General features: G+C 41.8%; 1 protein-coding gene across 9 annotated transcripts in view; it reads left to right on the top strand.

Moving 5' to 3' along the window:
- Positions 1 to 19,004, top strand: part of QKI (QKI, KH domain containing RNA binding) — a 323,675-nt gene that overhangs the window by 21,162 nt on the left and 283,509 nt on the right. The window contains exon 1 of one of the 9 annotated variants that reach the window (XM_065401360.1): positions 1,825 to 1,883. The exons of the other annotated variants lie outside the window; for them this stretch is intronic. The gene's annotated coding sequence lies outside the window, so the exon portion shown is untranslated. Of the gene's footprint in view, positions 1 to 1,824; positions 1,884 to 19,004 lie in introns of those variants that run through there. 9 annotated transcript variants of the gene reach the window in all.

Here is a 19,004-nt window from a genome sequence, read left to right on the forward strand (position 1 = left end):
ACGCGATTAACTGAAAAAAATTAATCACAGTTAAAAAAAATTAATCATGATTAATCGCACGGTTAAACAATGGAATACCAATTGAAAATTATTAAATATTTTTGGATGTTTTCTACATTTTCAAATATATTGATTGCAGTTACAACACAGAATACAAGTGTACAGTGCTCACTTTATATTTATTTTTTATTACCAATATTTGCACTTTAAAAAACAAGATAGTATTTTTCAATTCACCTAATACAGGTACTGTAGTGCAATCTCTTTATCATGAAAGTTGAACTTACAAATGTAGAATTGTGTACAAAAAATAACTGCATTCAAAAATAAAATAATGTAAAACTTTAGAGCCTACAAGTCTACTCTATCCTACTTCAGCCAATTACTCAGACAGACAAGTTTGGTTAAAATTTGCAGGAGATAATGCTGCCCACTGCTTGTTTACAATGTCACCTGAAAGTGAGAACAGGCATTCGCATGGCACTTCTGTAGCCGACGTTGCAAGGTATTTACGTGTCAGATATGCTAAACATTCATATGCCCCTTCATTCTTTGGCCACCATTCCAGAGGACGTGCTTCTGTGCTGATGATGCTCATTAAAAAACGAATGTGTTAATTACATTTGTGACTGAACTCCTTTGGGGGAGAATTGTATGTCTGTTCTGTTTTACCTGCATTCTGCCATATATTTCATGTTATAGTAGTCTCAGATGATGACCCAGCACATGTTCATTTTATGAACACTTTCACAGCAGACTTGACAAAATGCAAAGAAGGTACCAATGTGAGACTTCTAAAAATAGCTACAGCACTCAACCCAAGGTTTAAGAATCTGAAGAGCTGTCCAAAATCTGAGAGGGACGAGGTATGGAGCATGCTTTCAGAATTCTTAAAAGAGCAACACTCAGATATGGAAACTACAGAACCTGAACCACCAATAAAGAAAATCAACTTTTGCTGGTGGTATCTGACTCATGACGATGAAAATGAACATGCATCGGTCTGCTCTGCTTTGGATCATTATTGAGCAGAAACTGTCATCAGCATGGACGCATGTCCTCTGGAATGGTGGTTGAAGCATGAAGGAACATATGAATCTTTAGTGCATCTGGCACGTAAATATCTTGCGGCGCTGGCTACAACAGTGCCATGAGAACGCTTGTTTTCACTTTCAGGTGACATTGTAAACAAGAAGCATTATCTCCTGCAAATTGTAACCCAACTTGTTTGTCTGATCGATTGGCTGAAGTAGGACTGAGTGGACTTGTAGGCTCTAAAGTTTTACATGGTTTTATTTTTGAATGCAGTTATTTTTTTGTACATACAAATGTAGAATTAAGTTGAACTTTCATGATGATGAGATTGCACTATAGTACTTGTATTAGGTGAATTGAAATATACTATTTCTTTTTTTTACAGTGCAAATATTTGTAATCAAACATAAATATAAAATGAGCACTGTACACTTTGTATTCTGTGTTTGGAATTGCAATCAATATATTTGAAAATGTAGAAAACATCCAAAAATATTTAAATAAATGGTATTCTATTATTGTTTAACAGTGTGATTAATCGGGTGATTAACTGTGATTAATTTTTTTAATTGCTTGACAGCCCTAATGCAAACATGTTTAACAACATCCCTTAAATTCTTATTTTAACTTTTTTTCATCTGATTGTATTGTAGGTAGTATCCTTTTAAAAAGCTTTAAAATAGCGTTTTCTCCTTGGTGGCTGTGCTTACCTTTTGATAGCTGTTGATTTCTATCCCCCTGTGTTACATGTAGCATGGTTTTTCACTTTTTCCAATAGACATAACTATCGCAACTGCCTTAGCTAACTTGTCCTGCTGATTGGTTTTGAACAGCAGACCAAAAATGAGGTATTATCAATTTGTGTATTTTATTCTTAGTTTACATCTTAAAAATTAAGATCTTTATGTTCAAGGTTACTTCTCATCAGGTAACCACGGATAGGGTGACCAGATGTCCCGATTTTCTAGGGGCAGTCCTGATATTTGGGGCTTTTTCTTATATAGGTGCATATTACCCCCTATCCCTTGTCCCGATTTTTCACACTTTCTATCTGGTCACCCTAACCGTGGATGGCATGGTATTTACTAAAGGTGGCTTTTACCAGGTTAAAAAAAAATTTTTTTTTAAACTGCCCTAGGAAAAATTAGTCCCAGTTCAAGGCATTTTCTATTTTAAAAACTGTTTTGTTAATGCATTCCACATTACACAGTTTTAGTTACATATTCAAATTGTGGTAATGTAAAACAGTAGATTCATAGATTAATTTAGGTTTGTACAAATAAAGTAAAATTGCAGTGGGTGTAATACTCATATAATTATAATACTGAACATCGGAATGTCTGTTTTGCTTCAGTGTTTTCTCATGACTCATTTCTGTTAGTGATATTATATATACAAATAAAACATGCGATTATATGAAAACGACAATCATGCAGAGTTGTAGGCTTGAAGCATTAAGCAATCAGAAGCTTGCAGAGTTGCAGGCTACCAGTCCGGACCCCAGTAACGAGCGAGTGTTGAGAGAATGCGGAATCAGTCAACTTCCCTGATAGATTGCGTTTTCTAAGGGACAACCTATCCTAACTTCTCAAATACCGAGGGACAGTCTTCACTCATTGCTATATTTGCTTTCCACAACTATCTCTCTGTATAACTTTTCTTGAGTGATGTACCCATATATTTGGATACTAATACCTAAACATATCTTTACGTTTATTAATCTAAATTTGGGTTATTGCTGATTATATACTATATGTATTGTATGACTTTTAAACAAACCTTTTTACTTTTGGATACACCCAGATGTATAGACAGTCTCTTTCCTTAACCTGTGTATTATCTAATTTTAACATTAGCGTTAATAAAATTTTTAATTCTGTAGCAGAAGTCCAACTTTGAAGATAGACTGAGCTTATTCCTCAGTTTTGAATGGATGTAGTCAAAGTTTGAAAAGATTTGTTCTGTGCTTGCTGGATACTGATGCAATTGTTTTTCCTGGTTCTAACCATGTTGAAGCCAGTATTTACCAGCATCCTGTCCTAAACTAATTTTTCCCAGGAAATTGCCAGCTCTGAAGTGACTCTTTTTAAAGTATTGCATTTTATTTCTTTTAAACACAGTGTAACAGTCCACCGACTGGGTTATTTTAATCTAGATAGTTGTCTTGAGGATAACTTTAATATATCAAATAATAAAGAAGTACCTCTTCCAGTATTTTATCAAGCATTGTTTTAAGCCTGTATTTAAGATTTATTGGAATATATCTAAAAAGTAGGTGCCTACCTTGTAGTTCATTAGGAAAGGAAAAGCCAGGTGAAAGAGCAATGTAATATCATGTACAGACATGCATATCATCTTTATTTTCTTTCCTCGTTGGGTTTGTGCCCACATGACTAAAGTTAAACTGTAAAACAAACCCAAATTGTTGTTAATGGAATGAAAAATGTCAGATCAGTCAATTGTTTGAGGTTTGTTAACTTCCTGTATGTTTACAGAGATGAAATATTTTGTTTGCTGCTTAACATTTGAATGCAGGTAAACAGTCAGCTTTAAAAAGACGATCCAGAGACCTAGAAAACTTGACTTGTCATAGCATTTAATGTGAAATATAATTGTGGCTTTTGTCGAAAAAGCTAACTGAAAGATGCGACCTGTGCAGAACTATTTCTCTGCAGTTTACAGTTGTTAGGGGTTTCCCATGTGAGTGATAGGTCCTTGCATCATGTTGGAGAAGCTAATGTCTAAATGGATGTGGTGACTGCCTTAGAGTGATGCTGCCATTAGCAGTGAAAAATGTCTGTCTTGCAATTCTTGTGCAGCAGGCCATGGAGTGCAGCACATTTTTATAATAAAGGTGATGAATTTAATCGCAAACTGGCAGCCAAATGGAAATTGCAGACCTTGATACTGGGAGAAAATTGCCTATAAAGCAACTCCTGAGAGAGCAGGCTTTAAATTTATCCACCCATTTCGACATTGAGGAGAACATAGGAATTGGAGGATATTTTGCTTGGCCTGCTTAGTTCAGATGGATGACACTTCAGTCTTTTATTTAAGAAGTAGAGATACAGTTTGTTAAAAGAATGACCTTGTTACTTAAACTTTACATGTAAGACTCTTGGAAAATATATTAACATTTTGAAATATTTGCACTTCCTTTTGTACTTTAGAAACTAATAAGCATGATGAACTTGAATCTCTTTGCATTTTTGTCCTGTTTTCCCTTGTGTGTGGCTGGAAGCCCTGATGCAATTTGAGAGAATGTAAAAAACAAACCTTGAAGGTTGCAGAGTATTGCTGACCTAAGTAATCCTATAAAATGATTTAGCTCGTCTCTAGTCATATTGGTGGAGATGGGGATACAGTACTTTATCTGGAAGAACTCATGATCGACATCATTCCTTTTTCAGATGTTACAAATGTTTGTTGCAGCTTAAGTTAGATTACAGTAAAATAAATGATAGGTTTCAGAGTGGTAGCCGTGTTAGTCTGTATCAGTAAAAACAACGAGGAGTCCTTGTGGCACCTTAGAGACTAACAAATTTATTTGGGCAAGCTTATGCCCAAATAAATAAACATTTAGTACTATTAATACTATTTACTTTATTGATTTCTATTATAGTAGCACCTAGGAACCCCACTTAGTGATAATGTCCTCATTGTAGTAAGTACTTTACAAAAAGCGGCATGTATATTCCAAGCTTGGTGTGTGCATGCACTGCACAGTTTCTGAAAATTTTCCCTCAGTGGTACTTGTGGGGACAGCTCCAGTGTCCTTCACTGTCATGCTCCACTGGCATTGGTATAGAGCAGTGGTTTGCAAAGATTTTTGTATTGGTAACCCCTTTCACACAGCAAGCCTCTGAATGTGACCCACCCCCATATAAATTAAAAACGGGGGGTTAATTTAATTTGATGGGAGCTCAGGGTGGTCAGTGCCATGGAGCTGATAGCTCAAGACCCGCATGTAACCACTTTGTGACCCCCCCCGAGGGGTCATGACCCACAGTTTGAGAACTCCTAATATAGAAGGACCAGCTGACCCCAAATCCCCTCACCCGTGACGCCTATGACTGTTGCTGGAACTGTTCTTCTTGCATTTGCAAGGTCTCTCAGTGGACTGTGTTCTCTTTTATTGTGAATAGTTAGTGTTGTTCTGGTTATTAGTGGTCAGTTGTTTTGTTTTTACTATCCCAGGGTTTTGATTGACCTGGTGCCGAGGGATGCCTTGGTCACCAGGCTTCTTCGTGCATTTTCTGCAATAAGGCTATCCCTGTGAACAACCCATGCTCAGGTTTCTTGAAGTGCCTCAGGGAAGCTCATATTGGGGAGCATTGCCAAAATTGCAGGTACTTTCAGCCTTGTACAAAGAAAGATCATGAAGGCAGACTAAAGGTTCTACTCCTAGTCGTGACGTTGAGACCTCCATCTGAGCCAGGTTGGTAAGACTCTGCACCGAGTACCTTGGGGTTGGTAAGGAGTGTTCCTCCTACCATACCAGAGACTTGACACCACTCACCATCCCCAGTGCCTAAGAGGCATAAGAAGCAGATGGCTGAAAGGGGGAAATCCCCTGCAGCAAAATCTGGTAGGCCTGGGGATAAGAGTAGAGTGCAGTCTATGCCCTTGCACATCTCTGCTTTGGTACTGCAGAATATGGTACCATTGGCTCTGGTGCCTAGGTAGGTCCCGTTGAGTCTGGAGCCAGAAGTCGCTCCTTCCACATCTGCAGCACTGCACTGTTCCGATACTATGTTGGTACTGACTGTGCTGGAGGCGTTTGCGGTCTCCGGGGACTTCCTGATCCTGTCAGTGTCGATATTGCCAGGAGGTGATGCTATCTGTGCCAGCGGGCATGGGAGAACTGGCAGGATCACTACAATGCACAATACCGAGCCAGTGTCATGTACCCCTGATAGCTTGCACTTCAGTACTGTCAAAGAGAAACCCCCCAATGCAGGCATTGGTACCAGTTGCTGGCGCCATCTGGAACACTGCCTCCATGGTCAGTGGAAGGGTGGTCGTCTTCTGAATTGGAGGCTGGGTCCTGTGTTTCTGGTGCTTGGAGCTGCTATTGCAGTTTCTCCTTCAGACTTTTCCACCCTTCCATGGATCCTGTTATAGAAGGACCACAGAGAAGTTGCCCAGGAGGTCACAGGGGGCCTATGCCTGTCAAGTGGCCTTTTTGGAATCTGTGGGGCTTTCACCCAGTTTCCACATTTTATTCCAGGCACTCCTCTTCGGTGACATTGGAAAGGTGGCAGTACCTATCCACTGGGCAGCACTTGTTCCTGGCTCTGGTACAGAGCCCGGTCCCAAACTCAAAAAGCCAGCCAGCTCACTAGGGCCCTGCAGATCAAGAAAGGGGGAGGAAGAGCATCGGCAGCCAATGTTGACCGACTCTTCTCTTTGCCTGATGAGGCAGTCTTGGGAGGGCATGTTGCCTCCCCCAGGTGATTGTAGGGTGCACCAGGAGTTGTTAAATAGGGTTGTCTTAAGTCTGAGCATACAGGTGGAGGAGGTAAAAGAATCCTCTCACCGCCTGGTTGATATTTTAGCCACTGCAGGTCCTTCCAGCCTGGCCCTGCCTCTCAATGAGGCCATCATAGAACCCAGTTAAAGGAATATGGCAGACAGCTGCATCCCTTCCCCCAGCTTCAGAGGCCAAACACAATTATTATGTACCCACCCAGAGTTACAAGTTTCTTTATTCTCATTTCTCCCTGCCCCCGGGGTCCTTGGTAGTATCTGCTGCCAATGAGAGGGAAATGCAGGGACATCAGGGCGTAACCTAAATATCCGAACTCAAAGCAGTTGGACCTATTTGGTAGGAAAGTTTATTCTAGTTGGAGGTTGCAGCTCAGGATTGCAAACCAGCATGCATTTTTTTTGAGCAGGTATGACTTTCATATATGGGACTCAAGTATCAGAGGGGTAGCCGTGTTAGTCTGAATCTGTAAAAAGCAACAGAGGGTCCTTTGGCACCTTTAAGACTAACGGAAGTATTGGACCATAAGCTTTCGTGGGTGAATGCCCACTTCATCAGACGCAAGACCTCTTGCATCTGATGAAGTGGGCATTCACCCACGAAAGCTTATGCTCCAATACTTCCGTTAGTCTTAAAGGTGCCAAAGGACTGTGTTGCTTTTTTACATATATGGGACTGCATGCTGAAATTTAAAAATGTGCTCCCAGAAGATGCTAGGCAAGAGTTTTATCTAGTGGATATAGGAAAATCAATGTAGAAGGCCTTACTGCAAGCTCCTCTGGATATGGCTGACTTGGCCTCCAGGTCCATGGCTTTGGCAGTGACCATACGCAAGAGCTCTTGGTTGCAGTCGTCTGGGCTTCTACAGGCAGTCCAACAGACTATTCAGGGCTTGCCCTTTGAAGGATCCTCTCTCTTTTTGGAGCAGACTAAAGTGAAACTCCATAGGTTAAAAGAATTGAGGGCAACATTAAAGTCCCTTGGGTTGTACATCCCAGACCCTTCCATAAGCACTTCAGGCCTTAGCAACTGCTTCGGTGTTCTGGTCCTGCTGTTCGACAGGACCTGCAGAGAGAGAAGGGTTGAGGTTATAGCCGTAGACTGCCTCCTTCTCCTGTCTCTGCTTCAATGCCTGCCCCACCTAGACATCCAGCGTTCTAAGCAGGTGTTTCGGTGGGACTTTCGAGGACTCCGTACCAGCTCCCAGGATGCCAGACCCCATTTTGGCTTTGTTTGCAAACTGCCTTTCCCATTTCCTCAGTGCTTGGTCCCGTTTTACCATGGACTCTTGGGTTTTGAGCACTGTAGAAGTGGGATACACACTCCAATTTATTCATACCCCTCCTCTTCCCATCCCTCTTCAGGGACCTCTCTCAAGAAGAATTTCTCATCTAGGAGGTTCAATCTCTTTCAGGTGTGAGCAGTAGAGGAGCTCTGCAGAATTTAAGAGGGAAGGGTTTCTACTCCAGTTATTTCCTAATCCCGAAAGCCAGGGGATGTCTCATTCCTATTTTAGACCTGCATTAGCTTAATTATCTTTATCTTTAAGTTTTGCATTTTCACCCTGGCATTCATTATTCCCTCTTTGGATCCTGGACTCTGGTACAGCACCCTCAATGGAAGAGCCACCTACATTCACGTGTCAATATACCAAGGGCATGGAAAATTCCTCAGATTTGTAGTGGAGCACTCACATTACCAGTTCATGGTGCTTCCATTCAACCTATCTTCAGTTTCTTGGATGTTTAAAAAAAGTGTTTGCATGGTAGCAGTGCTCCTCAGGAGACTACGAGTGCAGGTCTACCTTTAGTCAAGGACTGGTGCAAAGCTCAGGTTATATTCAGTGCTCATTTTATTCAGTCAGCCTTCAAGGCCTTAGGACTACTGATCAATGCAGACTAACCTATCCTTTGCCCGGTACAGAGGACAGAGGGTTTATAGGGGCTGTGTTGGATTCTCTCCAGGCAAGAGTGTTCCTCCCAGAAACAAGATTCCAGTCTATTCGCTCTCATGACAGAGCTCATGATTCATCCAATCTCAACAGCCCTAAACTGTATGAGGCTCCTAGGGTACATGGCCTCGTGGACATATGTAGTACACCACGCACGGCTGTGTCTCAGACCCCTTTAGATGTGACTGGCCTGAGTGTACTCGGCAAGCCTTCTGCACCTGGACACTGTGCTCATGGCAGGGCTTTGGAGCTGTGCTCCGGCTCTGCTCCAGCTCCAGGCAAAAACTTGCAGCTCCACTGCTCCGGAGCTGCTCCGGGCTCTGCTCCAAAGCCCTGGCTCATGGTACCTTCACAGGTTCTAATTTTGCTGCATTGGTGTCTTAATCCTCTCAGCATTTGGGTGGGCGTTCCTTTCCTTTGTCCTCAACCATCAGTGGTTCTGGTCTCTGATGCATTGTCTGTAGGGTGGGAAGCTTATCTGGGATCCTGCCAAACTCAATTCTCAATGGGGCTTGCTCTTCAGATCAATGTCAGAGAACTCAGGGTAATTCATCTTGCCTAGCTCATATCGGGGGGCGAAATCTGTTTGTCTTTACTGACAACATCGCAGCAATGTTTTACCTCAACAGTCAGAGAGGAGCTTGATCACCCCTCCTGTTTCAGGAAGCAGTTCACCTGTGGGGAATTTTGCATAGCTCACTCAGTCAATCAAGGCCTCTTATCTTCTGTGGTGAAGAATGAGCTAGCAGATCTCCTGAGCAGGTCTTCACTCGAAGAATGTCCCTATGGGTGCTGCACTGCAGGTGTGGCAGTGCCCCTGCGTCTAGGATCAGAGATCTTCACTAGCAGTGCCTGTTGGGCTGCCACATGTGCACCTTCCCATCTCGTGTTGAGTGGCATGTGTATATATGGTGCCATGCGGTCCAAGTGCCCCCCAGCTCCTTCTCAACCGCCTTTGGTCTGGGATGGAATCTGGTGCAGAGTCCTTCTATGCTTTAAGCTGTTAAATTAGTGTAGTTGAGTAGTTACTACTTTTCTTATCACCCTCTTCCTAAACAAGCAAATAAAAACAAAAATGCCTTAGTTTTTCCTTCCTGTAACCCTCCCTGTTAGTTCATAGTTTAGGATTTAGTTTTCCTGCACCCTGTCCTTCCCAACCGGGAAACTTTCTTCCTCACCCTTATGCCCGGATCTTCCAGATTTAAGAGGTGTTTCTCCTGCCAGGAGGACTTCCCAGTAAGCTCTAGTCACTCACAGTGCAGCCGCTGGTTGGGTGAGGGACACATCCCACAAAAGTGTAGTGTACCCATTGCCACAACCTGACTGCCAGGACCAGAAAAGACTTCTCCCACTGACATAGCATCGGTTTGGACAGCGCTTAAGTTTCTGTAACTTGCGTCGCTTGGAAGTGGCTTTTTCACACCCTCTAAGCGATGTAAGTTGTATCAACATAAGCAGTAGTGATGGACCTGCCCAAAGAGAGGTTCTCCACTGTATTGGATCTCTCAGTGGTGACTCCAATCTCCCGTTGCATCCAAATTTGATCTCAGGACTACGGCTGGTTGCTCCACCCACATCTGTGATCCTTTCATTTTGCATCCTGGAATCTCCATGGTTAAATCCCAGAGAACAGGCTTGCTCTGAGTATGTTCGCCAGGTCTTACTAGATAGCAGAAAGCTCTCCAGCAGGGCCACCTACCTGTCAAAGTGGAAGTGGTTCTCTATCTGGGCTTGTCAAACCAGAGTGTTACCGGTGCATTCGTCCACCCAACAAATACTCCGCTACCTGCTGCATCTGAAACAGCAAGGCTTAGCAATTTCCTCTGTCAAGGTTCAACTGGCAGCAATATCCACTTACCCCTCACGTAGATGACTGTTGGAGATTGTATCCTAATCTAAGGGAGCCAGTTTCCCTTTGGGACTTGAACTTAATTTTGTCTAAACTTATGGGACCACCATTTGAGACTCTAGCAATGCACCTCTTACTACACCTTTCCTGGAAAGTTGTTTTCCTGACAGAGTCGCACTCACATTTGAGCCACTGTACAGTCTTCTTTAAAGTTATGGTGTACTTACGCCCTCATGCAAAGTTTCTCTAAGGAGATTTCAGATTTTCATATCAATCAACGTACTTACCTGTGTTTTACCCAAAACTACACGCAAATAAGGATGAGCAAGGGCTACCCATGTTGAACATTAAATAAGCACCGACGTTCTACATAGACAGGACCAAACATTTTTAATGGTTCACCCAACAGTTCGTGGCCATAGTGGACAGCATGAAAGGTCATCTAATTTTCACACAGATAATTTCATCTTGAATAACTTCTTGTATCATGCGTGTAATGATCTCGCAGGTGTCTCTCCTCCAGACAAGCTGACTGCCCACTCCACAAGATCACAAACATCCTGAATGGCATTCCTAGTGCAGATCCCTATCCTGGACATTTGCAGAGCAGCAGCCTGGTCATGGGTGCATGCTTTCTCCTTCCATTATGCCGTCACTCAGTACTCAAGAGATGATGCCAATTTTGGTCAAGCTATTCTGCAGTCCATGTGTACTTGAACTCGAGTCTCTCTGCCTATTTCACTGCTTGGGAGTGACCAAGAGTGGAATGCAATCACTCAGAAAAATAAAAATGCTTACTAACCTTTTGTAACTCTTGTTCTTTGAGATGTGGTGCACACATCCATTCTACAACCTGCCCTCCTACCCTTCTGCATTAGAATTTCCAGAAAGAAGCCACTGAAGGCAGTCAGCTAGGCGCTGTATAGAGACAGTAGTGGCGCGTGGCAGCAGAGAGTGCTCAATCCGCCCCGACGGGAACCACTGAGGGAAAATTTCCAATGACAGTGGGCAGGGAATGGATACGTGCAACATGTCTCAAAGAACACCATTATGAAAGGTTAGTAACTTTTTTGTTCCTTCCTTAGAAGTAAAGTTCATGTAATAGGAGTGCTTGTAAGTACACTAGTTAAAAAAAATAGCTGTTCTATATAGGTACTTTTATGGGCCTCATCACTGTGGTATTTTGGAAAATACTTGAGTGTAAGATGTGAAAGCTAATCGTAATCAAAGCAGTACCAAGAGTGCATAAACTGCATTGGTATTTTTCACCCTTACATCAGATGTGTTCTGCTAACTGCTTAATCTTCAGAAAATATGAATTCCATTAAACCTTAATATGGATCTAGATGTTCTCTCAGGAGTTTCCATTTGAGCCCTTGTCTTCAGTATGATATTGCCTTTCCCTGCAGGTAGAATTTTTGGTAGTTATGATAGGCCATGTAGTCTTGAATTTAAAGTTGTAGTGAGATCCCTTTTGATATTTTCAGTCTGACAATTTAGTATTTTTGATTGCTTATTCCATGTGTCAGCTGTTATTGATCACAAGTAGTAGTCTTTGCATCTTTCTGCCCAAATTCAAAACTTCCTCAAGAAAAGCAATGGCATTTGCTGGGTGTGTAAAACAAACATTAAAAAAAATTGCAGCCCTTCTTGTTCTATGCTATCTAGATGTAAGAAAAAATAAAGCCTCAAAACCTCAGTCTGTAGTAAGGCTGCTAAAATTTTGTGCCAAGGAATCCTTCAAATCAAAAAGGCTACATTTCAAACTTTCCTAGATCAATGCAGCATCTGTGTCATAGGCAGAGAAATCCTCTTTTTCAAGAGGAAACCTACAAAGTGGCCACATGACAAATCTCATGTAGTCACTATTTGATTTGCATGCTGCAATCAGTGTCTGGTACTGCATTCCATAGTACCCCATCAATTAGATACACATTCTTGATGATGTAAATAGATTTGTTTATAAAGCCATTGATGGGGTGTCACAGCTGTTAAACCCCATTTTTTAATGACAAAGCTGACTGATCAAGAAAAATAAATCTGTGCTTACCTGACTTCTCTTCTCCAAATATCTAGGTTCACCATTCCATCCTTACGTTGGAAAGAGGGCTTCTAACTTTCTCCTGGGCTCTCTGGTCTTTCCTGAAGGATGTTTCAGTGGAAATTTAAATAGCAAAGGTTCATAATTTGAGTTTGAGACATCTTTCAGCTTTGCAAGCAGTCTCACTAGGGATTTTCCCAGAAGTGTGCCAAGCCTATCCCATTAATGACTAGTGTGAACCTGTCTTGTAAAATGAAGAGCAGAAAACTCATTGTCAATGTTGAATCTGGCTGTTCAGAGAAATCTGGTAAGCATATTTCTTTCCATAGGTTCTCAGTCAAGTCAAACACTTCTGTCTAATAAGATCAGATGGCTCTGTCTGTGCTGGACTGATTCTCTTGATAACATGCTTCCCAGATATTTTGACAAGAGGTTAATCCTCATTTATAATTTAAAGAATTAGTCTCAATTATACACAAGAGGAAATAAAAAATAAAGATCTTACTGAAAACGGCACTGCTAATACTTAATAATTTGTTTGTGCTATTAGAAAGTTGAGTTAGACATATACTAAATTACAAATATCAGTTGTTAAACATGACCAGATTGCTGTGCCAGCATTTAAGAGTCTTATTACGGTGTGAGTGTGATGAGACAGAATAGCTCCCTTTCTATTGTAAGCTTCTTTTCAGGTCCATTCATCCCTCTTTTCTTTGGAAAACTGAAGTTCAGTTATGTTAAGTCACCTGGGTAATTTTTTTTTTTTTTAACCATAAGTTGCCTGACAGGTAGCAATGTTTCCCTTGTTTATCTCACATTGTATGATAGATCCTTGGTGCTCCCACCTCGATCTGAGCCACTGAGTTCAAGGACACTCCTGCTTTAGACCAGCTTAATCTCCTTGGATAAATCCAATGCATACAATTTTTGAACTTGTCATTTTTGTAACTCATGGGACAGGAATACCATACTGAGCTGGCAGCGTGGCTGGGACTGTTCAGGGATCGTTTTGGACCCTCGGTAGCAGCACAATCAGCCAGGCTGGAGCAGGAGTGGGGCTTGCCTGGCAGGGCCCCCTGCGCTGGGCTGCTGAACTGTTCCCCTGTCACAGGGGGCTGCTCCGCCTTCCCTCCTGGCAGGAGTGCTCTAGCAAGGCTGCGTGATGCTGTCTCCCACTCAGCCCCCCTTACCCCCTGCCAGATTGGAGCGGGAAACTTTGGATTTTTTTAGCACACAGCTGGACCAGGGTCTGCCAAGATCAGAAAACAATGTCTCCAGTACTGCATATTTAAATAACTGAAAAACAGCCTAAAATATGTGTGGGGAACCATTAAAATATGCGTCTAGTCCTGCCAGCTGCTGCCCCTCCCTGCATGAGGGGGATGGGTGGAGGAGAGTAGTGGTGGAGGGTTGGAGCTTTTCTGTTTGCTCTTAATACCTATGACTGCTTTTCTCTTGGGGAAGAGAAGCAGGGGAGATGGAGAAAATGGGAAGAGCAATGTGGGAGGGAAGAGGCTGGAACCAAAATGACCGGCTTTTCTTCCTGCTTGCTTTCTTTCTGCTGGCTTTGGTTTCTCAGATGAAAGGGATGAGATGATGCACAGCAGTTTTTAGTGAGTATGGAGCAAGGTGGCAGTTATTACTTATGCACCCCAATCTGCTTTTTGCAAAGATGAGTTTCCCAGATACTGCTAACTTGCGTTTTCATAAAAGGACTTAAACTTCTCCCTCCTCTATCATCAGCAACATCCATGATCCACTCAACCATGATATTGTCAATCAAAAGGGGAAACTTGTGAATACAGGAAACAGCTTTCTTGGGATCCAGAGCTGGACTTTGGAACTTGCTCCCTCAAGAGCTAAGAATGACGATGGTCTTTGCAGTATGCAAAACCCTTTTCTTGAACCTGCTTTCCCCCTTTGGCTCTTCACACAATCTGTAAGCAGATGGAAGGGGAGGAGGCAGGAGAATGTATCAGTGAACCTTTCAAGCTACTCTGGAAGGGTGGGTGGGTGAGGGGAAAGATGGTTTAATTATTGCGAGGCACATAGAGCCTTAAGTGGTCTAAATATCTAAATTCTCAGGGTGTCTACACTAAAACTGCTTCAGTGTAGATGCTACTTACGCCTCCTATAGGAGGTGTTTTCCCGTTGGTGTGGGTAATACACTTCCCTGAGAGGTGGTAGTAGGTCGATGGAAGAACTCTGTGCACTGTGTTGGTTTTAACATCTGTGGTACTTATTCCTCTCTGTATTAGGGATTAAGTTTCTAGATCAATACACTAAATTTAATTTGTTCAACCCTGGACAGAGCCAGGGATCTCACCTTAAACTGTTGGATCGTCACCTGGAAGTGCAAACCTGACTAGTTGTGGTATGTTACCTCATAGGTCTGCACGGTGCATTGAGCTGGAAGGTATAGTAACAAGCATTAGCTAGCAGTGTTGTTGTTGAGGTCACTTCTAGTATTCGGTACAGATAAGTTTTGGGTTAAACATAACTGTTTCAAGAGTGTAATGCTAGAAGTTTCTAGCGTCTAACGCTAGAATTTATTTGTATGGAAAAAGTATATGGGGGTCAGATGAAGCAAGAGAGGTAATTTATTTAATAAAAAACTGCATCTTTTGTCAGCTGTACGCAAAAAGCATTTTTATCCAAAAAAGCCATTTCAGTGTTAAAAGCAATGGGGGGGGGGGAATTGGATTTAATTATCTAAATATAGAAACAAACTGGGGCATAATTTCTTTAAAATGTTGACTCCTATTTGTCAATATAGAAATACAGACTTGCTATGACCTATGTTTACAATGAATACACTGAGGAATATGAGAACCTGGTAGTCTTGTCAAAAATACTTTGTTAATTTTTAATTTGTAGTAGTTCATGTAACTGAAAAGCTTTTTTTGCACAGCAGTTTTGTTGGCACTTAGTCAAGATAATGCAAAATGATAAAATTGAAACAGCAAATTTTGCTGGTCATTTGCTTTGCATGCATGGGTGAGTATAAAGTGGATAATGTGCCTTTTCATGTGTTCTTCGTACACTAAATAAACGAAGTACCAAAGCATAATTTTTGAAAACTCTGTTGTTCTGGTCACCTTTAAGTTTTGGAATTTTGTGGTATTTAAATGTTAGTGTTTAAGAAAGCAACAGCCTTTCAAAATTCTCATGAAAATTCGCTCACCAAGAGGGAATCTATTCATACAGCTTTTACAAAAGCAATGACATTAATGGGATTTCACTTAAAAAAAAAAAAAAAAAAAAAAAAAAAGAGAACCACATTTGTCTAGGCAGGTAGAACTTTTTCAGCTGCATTAATGCTGTGTTTTTTTTTTTTTTTTTTGCACATGGGTTATAAATAACTGATATTCCCTCTTAGGTTTCCAATATTTGCTTTGAGGTTTTGCAATGTTATGTTTTAACATCCACAAACTTACCTCATTGTCCTCCTTCATATTCTTCCTTAAAACTCTCCTTTGCCATGATGCCTACAAAAAACTTGATGGTAGGTAGACCGCTGGTGCGCTGTTACCACTGCCTATCATGATGACCAATATCATGTCAGTGTTTCATTTTATTCTCACATCTGTCTGTATTTGCTTGTCTCCTATGCTATCCTTTGATTATTGGCTCTTCGGCTCTTTTTGTGTTGTGTTTATGCAGCACCTAGCACGATTGTGTTCTGGGGTAGTATGCAACTAGAGTTCTAGTGCCAATTAGTAGATAATGAGAAGGGGGAAAAAGTTTCGTTAGGGAATAGTTTAAAACTTACTGTACTCATGAGTTTCATTAATCAACAAATTGTGATTATACTTGTATGTTTCACTTTAAAATGGACAGAACTGTGGGGGGAAACAATGAAATGGACGCTTGAGACCCATTATGGTCCTCAAAAACTTAGAGTAGTGAAGGAAGAAACACTAAGATGCATTACAAAAAGTGTTAATCAGAGAAAATAATGTAGTGTGGATTATTATGTTACTGATGCATGTCTCAGATGCACTGTCAATTACAAGGCTGAAGAGTAGCCCTAACCACTGAGTGTACCAATGGCTTGTTGTTGCACACCTGACAGAACTTACTATTATTTAGTGATGCTCCTTCATGTTTGCACTAATCTAATCCCCCTTCACACTTCTCAGTGTCATTCCACATTCCACACAGAAAAATAGTTCTTATAAGGGTAACTTGACAATAGAGAAACATGTTAAACACCCATTTTTCTCTGCTATACCATAGATCTAGTTTTATAAACTTTGTTACCAGTCATTCATGCATCCTCACTTTCAATAGCACTTTGTGGTCCTATAGTAATTTTTAATTGTCTTTTTCTATAAGAAAATAAACAATTATGCTGAAATGGGATTTTGTAAAATAGCAGTCACTAGTGACCAGAGAACCAAAATTACTCTTCTCCTTTTTTCCTTCCTATCTCCCTTTCTTCCCCATCTCTTTGTTTCCCCCCTTCCAGTACAGTTTAATTGAAAAATAATTTTTAGCAGATGCTTCAGGCCAGGTGGCAGAAGGGGAGTGGCTGTTTGTTTTTGAAGCATCTCTGAGGAAGGAGCATAGGAAATGTCTCTTCAAAAGGGAATTTTTTCTCCCTGCAGTGGATACATGGGGAGGAGTGGAGAACAGGAAGTGAGGGATGGTAGAGAAGCCAGCAGAGATGGTAAGCCTAAATGGCTATTTCAGGTTTCAATTGCTTTTGTAGCCAAAGCCTGTTAAACTCTATAGCTATTGCATTGAATGGAGGAAAGAGATTATGGTCGTTCCCCAGTTCCCTTTGTTTTTATACTCATTTAATGTAATAAGCATTAAAGTTTTCCCTTCCTTTTGCTGATGTGGCCTCAGCAGCGTATCATATGCATTGGTGCATCACTATGACTTCGTCAAAAAGGCTCCTCTGTCATAATATGGTTTTGGGCAATTGTTTACATAGTAAACTGTTAATTGTAAAGCTTCATGTCCGTTCCATACCAGTATACCATATTAAAAAGCAGAGTTACCTCTTGGCTGATTTGAACCCTTCTGTATAAGTCAAACCATTAACTCATATTTAGAAAGGAACTTTGACTTTAGGCAGGTTATTCCATAATTGTTGGTTATACAGAATTTACTTTCCTTTGAAGCTTGTGTTACTGGTTGCTGTCAGACCAAAAACTAGATGTACAGTTGGTCTGATCCTGTATAACAATCCCAATGTTCCTAGTATGTGTTAGTTTATTACATATCTTGATGCACATACCTGCCTGAAGGAAACATACATTTTAGTCATCAGAATATGCTAAGGCACTACATCGTTCAACTCTTTATTTTGCGGTTGTAGATACTGAACTGTGGAATATTGCATATTAATTTGTTTTGCCTCCTCAACCCCAGTTTTTAAATTGGAAACTTCCAGTACAGTATATTTTATGGTATGGCAGAAGTTTTGATCATACTTATTCAAAGTAACACTGATAGCACTGCATATTAAGGTTGCCCAACACGTCCCATTATAAGACCCTGCTTTCAGTTGCTTGGAACTTTGCCAAACTTGGGGCCATTTGGACTTAAAATTTTCCATCTGCTGGCACCAACAAAGAGCACCAGATAGGATTCTTCTCCAGTGGTACTGGCCTGATTCCATAAGGATCTGCCAACCACTAAGCAAGTGGAGGCACCAGATCTGATGGCAGTAACTACAGGACCCCTTGCAGTCCAGGACAGACTGAGGTTTATACCTCCCCGGAGGACATCTATGCCTTCCCTTATCCAAATCTCCTTAGCTTCCAGGTCATTCCTTCTGAGAGACTTTTCAATACCAGAAGAGGAAACCACCTTGAAGAAAAGGTGCTATTCACCTGCTGTCAGTGAGCTGGAGTCTCCAACTGACACCAACAGTAGTGCTGATGGAACTGGATCCAACCTCTTTGTTGGCTGAATCTGGTTTCTAGGATGAACTGTCACTACCACAGCAGGAGTTTGGCCCAGTCAGGGCTGCTAGACTGCTCTCCGCCCAGACAAGTTTGCACTCCAAGGGACCACTGGAACCTGATGCCTTGGGGTTCCCGCAACCAGCATTTGGACATACTGGCTCCATTGGGGCCCAAGGGATCCCTATGCACGGCACCCTGGGTCTGCGTGTATCTCACCAGTCTTCTTCTCCTAAACAGCAGCAACCAACTCTGCTGGAGTATGTAGACGAGGAAGACATCGAACTAGATCCACCAGTATGACGGGACCCACGGGGATTTTGTCGTCCTTGCCTGGTTAAGCTGTCTCCCTATCCCCTCCTCATGACCACACGCAATACCAAGAACTCTTGCAGAGGGGAACTTCACGTCCACTTGAGGCCCAAGAGATGCAGCATAAGCTCCTGGACATTCTGCACCTCACTGGTCCCATAGAGTGGCTCTGCCAGTAAATGAGGCCATCATGCAACCAGTCAGAGAGGTCTGGCACACACCTGCATCATGCATCCCTACCCCTAAAAGGGCTGAAAGACCGTTGTTTCTGCTAAAGGGGCAGAATTTTTGTTCATTCACTTTGCTCTCCTGAGTAGCGCAAGAGCCACAAAAAGATCCAGGCAGTAACACCCCAAGACCACCCTTGTGGACAAGAGTGCTGAATGCCTTGACCTGCTGGGGAGGAGCTT

This window comes from Emys orbicularis, chromosome 3, assembly GCF_028017835.1.
Source record: "Emys orbicularis isolate rEmyOrb1 chromosome 3, rEmyOrb1.hap1, whole genome shotgun sequence".
Taxonomy (NCBI): Eukaryota; Metazoa; Chordata; order Testudines; family Emydidae; genus Emys; species Emys orbicularis.